General features: G+C 52.6%; 1 long non-coding RNA gene across 1 annotated transcript; it reads left to right on the top strand.

Annotated features, from left to right (window-relative positions):
• The first annotated feature begins 1515 nt into the window (after positions 1–1515).
• Positions 1516–12183, top strand: LOC139834169 (uncharacterized). The gene is made up of 2 exons (XR_011749608.1): positions 1516–1895; positions 11766–12183. It is a non-coding gene; the product is annotated as an uncharacterized lncRNA (long non-coding RNA).
• The last annotated feature ends 226 nt before the right edge of the window (positions 12184–12409 follow it).

Here is a 12409-nt window from a genome sequence, read left to right as displayed (position 1 = left end):
GCCACCGAGCGCCCTGAGCCGAGGCCTTTGGTCGCGGTTCGCCTCCCGAACCGCGACTAAAGGTTCCATTAGTCGCGGTTCCTATAGCTTCGCGACTTATGGGGCTGGACGGAAGCCTGTTTTTCTACCAGTGATGATGTACCAAACCACGGAAACACTTCTCCCTTTATTATTAGGTATAGACTAGCAAAAGTGCCCGTGCGTTGCACCGGGAGTCCTTCGTACTCGAGGAATAAGGCACTAGCTAGTACTGGTGGACCTTCGTACTCGAGAAATAGGGCGCTAAGTAGTAGTGGCGGGTTGACGAAGATAGCAAGGTCGCTGGCCGCGGATGCATATTGAATCGTGATGAGACTGCAAGCTTTGGCGGCTTTGCAAGATTGAAAGGGATCATGTGCAGATAAAATAAGAGGTAGATATGTACAAATCATGATTTCCATAATAAATTGTAATCCTTATTCTAGTGCAAATGGATAGTTTAGTCTCTAGAAAATTTACGACATGACACAATAATTTTTAAATATATATGGGTCATTTGTATTGTTCTCTGACTAAATAATGTTCTGTAACTAAATAATTTTCAATAACCTTCAGTTAACAATTTGAAATGCTTTTCTTAGTTATATGAGACAGGGAGGAGTATCAGCCAAAGATACATGTCCGAAATTGTAAGTTGAATTTTTTTTTTGCAAACAACATCAGCTAGCAGCAAACAGAAATGTAAAAAATCATAGCACTAAACCGCATCATCAGCTAAGCAAATTGCAAAGATACCAAAGCAGTGCGAGCGGGCTGAGCTTCGTGCGCGCGCACGTCTGATTAGGCTCGTTCTGCGGCTTCCTCGCCGCGGGTGATTCTCGAGGCTGCCATCTTTTTGACTCGAAAGACAATTAGCTCACATATGCCCAAGGGTCACACTTTAATTCCTTCCTGATGAACCTGAGTTCAATCTCAATCTGTGCTGCTTCCTTGTTGATTTGCAACTTGCCAACCTATATGAATAGGTAGAAGTCCATGTGAAGAAGCGAGGTGGGATTATTATTAGCACCAATCACCGATCTATTCTACAGGGAGAGAACTTTGTTTAACAGTACCAGCCCAAAGGCCCAGTCCAGGTCCAGCCACCGACGCCCTCCCAATCCTATCCCTTCCCTTATTCCCTCCCCTGGCTCAGCTCACCACACACAGCACGCGGACTGAGATCCGGTGCCCCGACTAAGGCAGGGCACGGATGAACAGTACCGTGCCCTGCTGCCTTGGCCGTTGGATCGAAAATGAATAGACCAGATTCTGCACTGTAGCATGCACTGTGGATGTCACTGTAGTAGGTACTGTGGACGATGCACTGTAGCAAATATACTGTAGCATCCGCCCTGTAGATGTCCCCTGTAGCATGCGCCTGTTCACGTTCATCCAGCCATCGGTTCTTGATCCAACGGCGTGAAAAGGCAGCAGGGCACGGTATCGTTCATCCGTGCCTCGCCTCGGTCGGGCACCGGATCTCATTCCCAGCACGCAAGCCCCAACCCCCGCTGCCACACGCGCTTTCTCGTCGCCGGCGCTGCTAGCTCCGCCTCCGGCCGACGCCTCTTGCCTGCGCTTCGCCGCCTGTCATACCCTGCTCCGCCTCGGCCGCGCCCGATCCCCGCCGCCATGCTTCACCAGCCGCGCCGCCGCTACCCTTCCGGCTGACGCCGACCTCTGCTGGCTGCCCTTTTCCCCGGGCGAAGCCACGTGTGCGGCGGGAGGCGTTGACCCGCGGCGAGCGACGCCGTCGCGCCGGGATGTGGTCGCGGCCGCCCGTGCCCCTGCAGAAGCTCGACCACGTCGCGCGCGCCGGGATGTGGCTGCGGCGAGTTCCGTGCTCCCGCGCCCCTGCAGACCCTCGACCCGCGGTAAGTTCCGTACGCGCCCCTGCAGATGCTCAATGACGTCGCGTGCCCCGGGATGTGGCTGCGGCGAGTTCCGTGCTCCCGCGCCCCTGCAGACCATCGACCCACGGCGAGTTCCGTGCGCTCATGCCGGGGCGTCGTTGGCGGCAAAAATGGTGGGGCGCGGAGACAGGCGGTAGGAGCACCTAAGCCCTGGGCATCGGGGGCCGTTGGAGGCAGGGATCTGGCGCCCTAGGCCATCCTAAAGACCCACCACATCTCTCTCCTCCCACTTTCCATCCAGATAAGGGCGCCGCCGCCTGCTTCGCTGTCCCGGCCAGCGCAGCGCGTCGCCGTTCCTCCCCCTTGTAGGCAAACCGTCGGACGCTTACGCCCCTCCCCGTCATAGCCAGCGCCGGGCGCACAGCCTCCTCATCGTCGCGGCTAGCGTCGAGCTCCGCCGTCCGTCCTCCCCCAGGCTCTGTGCCGACAATTGGTGGGGTGGAGGGGCTCTCTGGACTATCTCGTGGCGCGCCGCTCTCCGTGACTTTCGTGGATATGAGCATGTGCCGGTGATTGGAGTAAGCTGGAAAGGGGGAGAAGAAGGGAAAGGGAATCGTGGTCGCGTGCGCTGGTGGCTGATTTCAAGTACAGAAGTGTTGGCGAATCGTTTTGTTTACTTCGCGGTGGCAGGGCATGTAATTATGATGAAGATTAGGGGTAATAAAAAACGTACGAAAAAATTGGGGAGAAACCTTACTTCCTTTATTAGTAGTTATTATTATTATTATTATTATAGATAGATATTGAATTATGAGCTACTAGATATTACTTGTTGCATACGTAAAACGTCTGCGATCTTTGCATAAGGTATACGACTGATTGGAACAGACATGTGCCATCTAAGATAAATACATACAACTCCCTACCCCATGGCACGCAATTTATTTAAGGAAACTGCTGGGCGTCCCCCGGGAGATCTGATTCCCCAGTCCCCCGGTCGCCAGCCATCGGATTGGCCATCTTAGACGGTTAGATCTAGTTTTACTGAATGTAGCAAAAAAAACCTCCCGGGAGCAAAAAAAACAACCCGCTTTTGCTACATTGTAGCAAAAATCGGTTCAGTCATGAAATCAAATAAAAAGCTGAGCTCGCCGGAGACCTCGCTGGAGAGCTCGTAGCAATAAAGTTATGCTATTGTAGCAAAACCAGTATCATCGGAAAAAATTGACGAAGACTTCGCCGGAGACCTCGTAGCAAAAAAAATGCTATTGTAGCAAAAAATAAAATATCGTCTGAGACAACAATGAGACCTCACCGGAGACTTCGCTGGAGTAATTGGAGCAAAACCGCATCAAAATTGTAGCAAAAAAAATTCCTACGTACACAAACATGACGGAGACCTCATCGGAGAACGCCGCCCAAGGTTGCAGCAACTCTGTCCACCTAAGGCAGCAACACCTCGGACCGCCGGGGTAGCAACGTCGGACACCTAAGCTAGCAAAACCACCCCTCCAGCGGTGGCAATGCCAGATGCCAAAGGTAGCAACGCTGGCATTCGCCGGTAGCAAGGACATGTGCCGGTGGTAGCACACGCCCTCGCCATGTCCGAACGGGGCAGCGCTGCCGAGCTCCGTCGGGACGAGCGCTCTACATCGGTGGTGGGATTGGGCTGGCGGCGCGTGGCCAGAGCGGCAACGGCGCGCGGGAAACGAGGCCGCACCACTGATCACCGAGCATGCCGGAGCACGGCCGACAACGTCCATAGAGGAGGCAGACTGGACAATTACTTGCGGGCAGCATGGATGGAGGCCCTAGGAGGAGAAAGTCAGGGAAGACGGAGGCGCGGGGGAGAGGAAGGATTCGGGGGCGGCGACGACACACTAGTAGTTACCGGGGGAAGGAGTCAGGACTGGCGGCGACGGCGGCGCTGGGGCCAAGCTCCTGTTTGTCCCGTATGGATTTGGGGAAGAAGAGACTCGCGCGCATGGAAACGGTGATGTGGGCCCCAACTATGACGTGACTTTACCAGGACCACGCGTTGGCATGCAATCGTGCGTCGCGCGAGCCGGAGGCTGGGAGCACCTTATCCCCCGGGGGAAACGAATCATTTTCCTTTATTTAACCATGTGCATTGTGGAACAACGTCGTCCACCCCCTTATATAGTTAAGGTAAAGTTTGCCATGAATGCATGTTCTGTACTGGTGACCGTGGTGCTGCCGTGGTGCTGCCGTATTTGGCCCACGACCATTGGATCGACTTTGGTCCGACAACGGGGATGGATCGACCCGTAGCTATTTCTATACCTAATAATAAAGGGAGAAGCGTTTACGTGGTTCGGTCCGTTATTGTGTTTTCGTCCGTCGTCCGTTATGCCTTTGTACGTCGTGTGCGTTCGTCCGCCCTGAATCCTACCATCGCACGATCGAGTGCGAGCCGTGCTCGGTTCTGTTTCCATATGTTTCATGGATAGCTAGGCTCCTCTACGGTCTCGATCGCCTAGCCTACATATACGTAACCTCCCTGTAAGCCTCAGCTCACGGATTCAGATAGCAATAGCAATTCTTGTGCACGATACAAGTTCCACAGCGTCTCGCTGGGTTCAGAGAATCGCACGAAGGCGAGAAGGAAGAAGGGAATTCCCAATCGGGTTCTGATTAGATTACAATACGAGAGATGCGATTTCCTTGAGCCAGCAGCCACAAGTACCTCGTTCCGCTGCAGACCACTATCGAGGCCTTATTTGGATTGGGCCATCGCAGCTAGATGGACTGCACGAATCTCCTGACGCCTTTGGGCCCGTCTTGCCACTTTCAGAGCATCCTCCAGGTAAGGGGTCGTGACATTACCTTCCCCTGAAAAAGCGGCTTGTCCCCAAGCCGGTGCATCTGGGTATGCAGCAACAACGGCGAACAGGGGCTCCCAACACGTGCATGACGAAGAGATGCCCTCCCATTCCAGCTGAACTTGTGGTATTTGCTTGCCACCACGCCTGATCATCCGCGAGCCACAAATGCGACTGGGTTGCACCACCTGCATTTGAGTGTACATCACAGGAAGGTCAGTACTCACCGCGCTGGGATCTGCGATTGCCTTCTTCAATTGGGAAACATGCACTACTGGGTGAATACGAGCAGAAGCTGGCAATTGCAATTTGTAAGCTACATTCCCCACTTTCTGTAAGATTAGATAGGGACCGAAGAACCTGAAACAAGTTTCTGAGAGGCTCGCGGAGCTACTGATGTTTGCACATATGGTTGCAGACGCAAGTAAACCCAGTCACCAACCGAAAACTGACGCTCACTTCTGTTTTTGTCAGCCTGGTTCTTCATGCGTTGTTGAGCACGCTGTAGATGCTGCTTGATCAGGGGAACCATTGCTGCTCTCTCCCGAAGCCATGCTTCCACGTCTGTGTGACCTGGCAAGGAGGAGTTCTGAATTGCAAACTGTCGCGGAGCTCGACCATATAGTACCTCGAAAGGAGACTTCCCTAGAGCTGAATGAAACGTAGTGTTGTACCAGAACTCCGCTTGCGGAAGCCACTGTGACCATTTTTCCGGCTTCGCATGCACTAGGCAGCGTAGGTAAGTTTCAAGGCATTGATTGAGCCGCTCAGTTTGGCCGTCCGTTTGTGGATGGTAAGAGGAACTCAGGTTCAAGGTAGTATCAGCCAACTTGAATAACCGTTGCCAAAAGCTGCTGACAAAGACCTTGTCCCTATCCGAAATGATTACCTGTGGCATACCATGCAGTTTATAGACATTGTCCATGAAGAGTTGAGCAATGGAGGCTGCTGTGAATGGATGTTTAAGGGGAATGAAATGTCCAAACTTTGTCAGCTTGTCAATGACCACAAGTATAACATTGAATCTGTTGGAGTTTGGAAGACCTTCGATAAAATCGAGACTGATAGTATGCCAGGCTGATGGAGGAATGGGTAGTGGTTGTAGCCTTCCTGGTAACTTAACATGTTCACTCTTCGCTTGTTGACACACTTGACAAGCAGAGACATAATGCAACACATCTTGTTTCATGTGTGGCCATGAGAAGAGTTGTTTGACTCGATGGTATGTAGCTAAGGTGCCTGAATGACCTCCCAGTCCACTGCTATGCAATGCTAGCAAAACTGCCTGATGTGCTTCTTTATGGCTGCCCAACCAGACACGCCCTTTATGGCGGATAATGCCATCCTGAAGGGAAAACCCTTGCTCATTAAAGCCCTGCACACTGAGCTCTACCAATAGTTGTTTAGCTTTAGGATCTTGTTGATATCCTTCCGTAACAATTTCAATCCACCTTGGCTTGACCACTGAAATTGCATAAGCATGTGAGTGTTGAGGACGCCGAGACAAGGCATCAGCAGCCTTGTTGGTAATACCTTTCTTGTAGACAATCTTGTATTGCAAGCCCATTAACTTGAAGAATGCCTTCTGTTGGATTTGAGTGTTGAATTTATGTTCCCCAAGGTGTATCAGGCTACGCTGGTCTGTATGTATTGTGAATTGTCTATGTTGCAGGTATGCTTTCCACTTGTCAATGGCTAATAAAATAGCCAGACACTCCTTGTCATAGATTGACAAGGTTTGGTTGCGTGGCCCTAAGGCTTTGCTGAGGAAGGCTAGTGGGTGACCTTGTTGCATTAGTACAGCCCCAACTCCAGTAGCGCATGCATCAGTTTCCAACACAAAATCTTTGTTGAAGTCTGGCAGAGCCAACACAGGTGCCTGAATTAGAGCTTGTTTGACAGCCAAGAAAGCCTCTTGTACTGTTGGAGTCCAGATGAACTGCCCATTCTTCTTCAACAGATTTGTCAATGGACGACAGAGTATGCCAAACTGACGTATAAACTTGCGATAATATCCTGCGAGGCCAAGAAAGCCACGCAACTGCTTGACGTTTTCTGGTCTGGGCCAATGTTCCACTGCTTGTATCTTTGCCGAGTCTGTCGCCACTCCATTGGCACCAATTATGTGGCCTAGGTATTCCAAGGAACTCTGAGCAAATGAGCATTTGGAGCGCTTCACATAGAGCTGGTGAGTTTTCAGGAGCTGAAATACCTGTTGCAAATGTGCACTGTGTTCATGTAGGGTTTTGCTATAGATTAAAATATCATCTACAAAGACCAACACAAATTTTCTGACCACAGCGGAAAACACCTTGTTCATTGCTGCCTGGAAGGTGGCTAGTGCACTCGTTAGCCCGAAGGGCATTACACGGAACTCATAATGCCCACTGTGTGTGCGGAAGGCTGTCTTGCATTCATCTTCAACTGCAAGACGTATTTGATGATACCCAGAATGCAAGTCTAACTTGGTGAAGAACCTTGCGCCTGCTAGCTCGTCCAAAAGTTCATCAACCACTGGCATTGGATAGCGATCCTTCACAGTCACTGCATTGAGATGTCGATAATCGACACAAAACCTCCAGGTTCCATCCTTTTTCCTTACCAAAAGCACCGGAGACGCAAATGGACTGCGACTAGTCTGAATTATACCTTGTGCAAGCATCTCTTTAATCTGTCTCTCTATCTCATTTTTTTGTTGCGGGGAGTAGCGGTATGGCTTGACATTGACAGCTTGTACACCTGGCAGTAGTGGGATTTGATGATCAAAGTCCATGTGTGGAGGCAGCTCAGTAGGTGTCTTGAAAACGTCCATATGTTGTGTCAGCACTGCTTCTATCTCCCGAGGTAATATTTGAGTGGATTCTGTAGCAGCATCCAACTGAACAAAATGTTCAAGTGCTCTTTCTTCATCCAAAGCTTGCAGCTCTGCTAGAGAAATAGGATCACAGCGTTCCACCCTTGGTTTGAGCCCCTTCAAGGTAATACGCTTGCCATTCCAGCGGAAACGCATGGATTTCTTCGGCCAATCTACCCACATTGGCGGCAGACTCTCAAGCCAATCCATGCCAAGCACTATGTCATACCCTGGCACGGTGAATACCTTGACAGTAGTGCAAAACGACTGCCCTTGACACTGCCATTTCAAGTCCGGCACAGCACAATCAACACGAGTGCGTCCTCCATCTGCTACTGTCACTGTCACTACTGGAATAGATGTGGTGTCAAGCTTTAACTGTCGTACAGCTTCTTCACTGATGAAACTACCAGCACTCCCAGAATCAACTAGCAGCAATATCTGTTTGCCATTACATGTACCTTGCAGCCGCATGCTCTTTTTTGCTCGGCCACCAGCCATAGTACCCGGAGCAATGTGCATCAGGGTTTCCTCTTCTCCACTGGAACTGTCGTTGTCGTGTTCAACCTTAGACTCACTAAGCTGCAGAACGTCAAGTAATTCTTCAACAACATTGAGGGGAACTGTTTTGCTGCATTTATGGCCTGGATGGAACTTTTCGCCACAGGTGAAGCATTCTCCACGAGCTCGGCGCTGTTCTCTGAGAGTTTTGACCCGAGAATCCCGCAACATGACCCTGGGTTTGATGATCATCGCTGTGCCATTCAGGCCTGGGGGTGTGGACACGCGACAGGTTGGGAGAAGTCTCGAGCACCGCCACACGAGCACATACATCATCGACCGACTTCTGCAGAGTACGCACCGTTTCATTCATCTGCGGCATCCAGGCGCTCAACCCCTTGAGTGTGTCGTTGATGAGCTTGATAGTGGCCATGGTCTCTGAACCTTGCTTCCGCAGGTCGGAGAGATCCGCTTGCATCTTCTCCATGACCACGGTGTCGCAGTCGCTCCACACCGCCGATGTTGCTGTCAGCGCTTGCCGACGCTTCCGTGTGGCACGACCAATCTCGCCTCTAACTGTCTACCACCGCCGCACGCCGCCGTGAGACCGCGATTTGCTGACGCGAATCTCAGCACCGCCGCCGCGAGGAGTAGAGCACTCGTGGGAGCGATCTCAACCACGGCTGCCTCTCTCCGATTCGCCTCCGAGCTCGCTGAGATGATACCTAGGAAGGAGATCGAGATCTGGCTATTTGTGTGGATTTTTTTTCTACGATTTTTTGGTGGATTGGGCGAGGCTCTGATACCATATGTAAGCCTCAGCTCACGGATTCAGATAGCAATAGCAATTCTTGTGCACGATACAAGTTCCACAGCGTCTCGCTGGGTTCAGAGAATCGCACGAAGGCGAGAAGGAAGAAGGGAATTCCCAATCGGGTTCTGATTAGATTACAATACGAGAGATGCGATTTCCTTGAGCCAGCAGCCACAAGTACCTCGTTCCGCTGCAGACCACTATCGAGGCCTTATTTGGATTGGGCCATCGCAGCTAGATGGACTGCACGAATCTCCTGACGCCTTTGGGCCCGTCTTGCCACTTTCAGAGCATCCTCCAGGTAAGGGGTCGTGACACTCCCCTGGCTAGCGGAGAGACCTTTTGTTGGTATAATCTCGCGATTGATCAGCGCCAGGGAGAGAGTTGGATTTCTCCATTGCGATCGTCTCTTGATCCATCGGCGCTGGTTGTTGCCTCCGAAGGAGACGTGGCTGATCACGCTGTTATTTTTTGATCCCGCTGGCCTGGATAAGATCTGCTTCTATAATCCCCGGTAGGACGTCACCGTGTGGCGTTTTTCAACATGGAGAGGGCGTGGAGTTCATCGGACTCTCGCACAGTTTCGAATCAGGCCTAGCACTGAGATCTTCGTCCAGGTGGTCTTCTACGAGAACGGCGAGGGCTGAGTCTTCCATAGCGAGAGCAGGTGTACCTACGAGAACAAGGCCGGCTGCCTGATGCTTGGCTTGCGAAGGACCCAACTGGAGGCGTCCTCGTTCGTGTGCCGCAACATCGTCACCGGCAGCGTTCATGCCTACTCGCAAATCACAAACATGCGATCGTCCAGATCCGTGGCTTTCGGGAGGTTGCCATTGCCATTACCACACGGTCTTCGTTGGTAGCCTCTCTGGTCTCAAATCGCTGCGCCGGGAGTATGCAGTTCCAACCCGAGCCTTCACATCTTAAATATTTAGGGCATCTCCAGCGGCGCGACGCATTTTAGCGTCCGCGCGCGTCCGTTTGCGTCGGCCCTTTTGGTCGAAAACGACCGCGCGTCCGTTTGCGTCGGGGGTGGCTCCAGCGGCACGACGCATTTTTTTTAGGACGAATCATTTTTTTGAACTGAAACATAATTTACAAAAACTGAAACATAACTTACATACTTGAAAACAGAAAAAAAAACCTAAAACGCCTACTGCTGCGCATCGTGGCCGTGCTGCTCGTCGTCGCTGTCGAGCAAGATGACCTCCGGTATGTCCCACGGCCAGTAGCCATCCGGGGGAGCGTACGTCGGGCGCGATCGCGGTGCTCGAGGTTGAGGAGGCTGAGGCGGCGGTGGAGGCGCCCAGGGCTGCGGCTGTGGCGGCGGATGAGGAGCCCAGCCATAAGGCTGTGGCGGCAGTGGGGGAGGCGCCCAAGGCTGTGGCGGCGGTGGATGAGGCGCGGCCGAGTCCAGGAGCGCCTGTCGAAGGGCTTCATCCGCGGACAGGCCCGGCGGCATGACAGCGGTGGCGTAGCGGGGGCAACGGCGGCTGCACAGGCGCGTCGTACTCGGAGACGAGGAGGCCGAGCTTGGCCATCTCGTCGTCCGTCATGTTGTCGGGGAACTCGAAGTTCCGGCCCTCCGCCATGGCCTGCTGCCATTCGTGGAAGACGAGGCCGACGTAGTCCTCGCTGTCGTCCTTCACCTCCTCGCTATGGTACGCGAGCGCCTCGATGTAGTCGTCGTCGTCGTCGTACACGGCGTAGGCTTCGTCGTCGTCGTCCTCGTCCTCGCGGTCGTTGTGCTGCGGCTGCTCACGTTGCGTCGGCGCCTGCTGACGACGCGTCGACACCTGCTGACGACGAGCCGGCGGTGCAGGGCCGAAGGGATAATCCCTGTCGCCCATGAAGCCAGCCCTTCGTCTGCTGTCCGTCTCCGTGGACAGGTACGTACGCCAACTCTCCGAGTCGATGGCGTACGCCGGATCGGCGAGGAGGTCCGCCGGCAGATATCGCCTCCTGCGCCGGATCTCCTTGGTCCGCTCAGGCTCGCGCGCAGGTACTGGAGGGATGGGCACCCGGCGGCAGCTGAGCCGCCAGCCGCCAGGCAGCTGCACGCCGGACCAGGCGTCGCACGGCACCCATTTGCCGTGCATGAGCCTCCCCACCGTGACGGGGAGCGGCACCTTCTTGCTGCCGCTGCCGGAGGCCTCGAAGTCGTTCTTCTTCCCCATGGCGCAGCGGCGGTTGTGGTGCGAGTGGAGCTGTGGGCGAAGGAGCAACGCGGCCGCTGGACTTTTAAGGGCGGCCGCGCACGGGATACGATGCCATTGAAGGCGCCGCAGAAGCCCAGCCGCCGCCCGCCAGTGCACGCGCAGAACAGAAAGCTGCGGCATTCATGGCGAAGGCTGCGGCGCAGACGCGGAAGCGCTGACCGCGGAAGCGATGGCCGCGGAAGCGATGCCCTCCATGCAGGCTCGCTGCCAGGCGGGCCCGGTGGAGACCGCAGCGGACACTTTGCGCGTCCGCGCAGCGTCCGCCGAGACGCAAACCTGGCGCATATTCCGCGGACGGCTCGGTCACTTTGCGTCGTGCCGCTGGAAAGGGTGCCAGACGCGCCGCTGGAGATGCCCTTACACTACCAAGACACCGAATTGATTCAGAATAGCCTCCGATAGCCGGCATCGTCTTGTCTTGGTAACAGTTCGGCACACTCTCCTATATTTGATTCTGAAGAGGCCGTAGGCCGTAGTGGTGTATACATGCACAAGACTTAAGTCTAGGTAACAAGAGTGCAAAGTAAGATTGTTTCCAGATGCCAAACACTAAGATACATCTCCGGTGATTTGAACACATAATAATTTACTTCTAAGTTACCGAATCATTTATCACCATCCAAACTATACTCTGACCAATGGTTGCAATGCAATTGTCAGGTTAGAAGTATCGGCCCTTTACACAGTGTCGACATGATGGAGAGGGCCAATACTGGTGCCTGCCCTGCTCCATATTTTTCTGCTCCAAATTTCGGTATGCTCATAATTCATTGGTGTTCTTGCTGATGGCTTCAGAACGGAAAAGACCATGGATGCAAATCAACTCCATGTGTGGGTATGCTCATAATTCCTTGCTGAACTTTGTATTGGTGAATTGGCCTGCTGCTTTTTCTGCTCTATATATGCTCAGATATGCTTTGGGACGATTTAGAAAGTGTGAACTGGTGGAGCACAGAATTTTGATGGATAATTATGTGCCCACACTGTAGTCCATGGTAGCGGTGTTGTTGCATAGTTTGATCTGTTCCCAACATACTTTGTCCACATAGGAAAGAAGTATAAAGTACATATTGTAAAATGAGAAGGCGTTGCTCCACAAGAAATTCCAATGGTTGTGGGTGTTTTGGACAAAATAAACCCAGGTTGTAAGGTTTTGGCAGTTGCAGATTGATGCAACTTGGAGACTCGATATTGAAGAGCATAAAAATGTCAATGTATACCAAAGACATAATTTTTTTCAGAGTAAGCAAAAGAGATTCTTGTTCGGCCGTCTGTTTTTACCCCAAATTTTCATTTAAATTACA

This window comes from Lolium perenne, chromosome 7, assembly GCF_019359855.2.
Source record: "Lolium perenne isolate Kyuss_39 chromosome 7, Kyuss_2.0, whole genome shotgun sequence".
Classification (NCBI taxonomy): domain Eukaryota; kingdom Viridiplantae; phylum Streptophyta; class Magnoliopsida; order Poales; family Poaceae; genus Lolium; species Lolium perenne.
The sequence above is the reverse complement of the archived record's forward strand: the minus strand, read 5'-3'. Positions and strand labels throughout refer to the sequence as shown.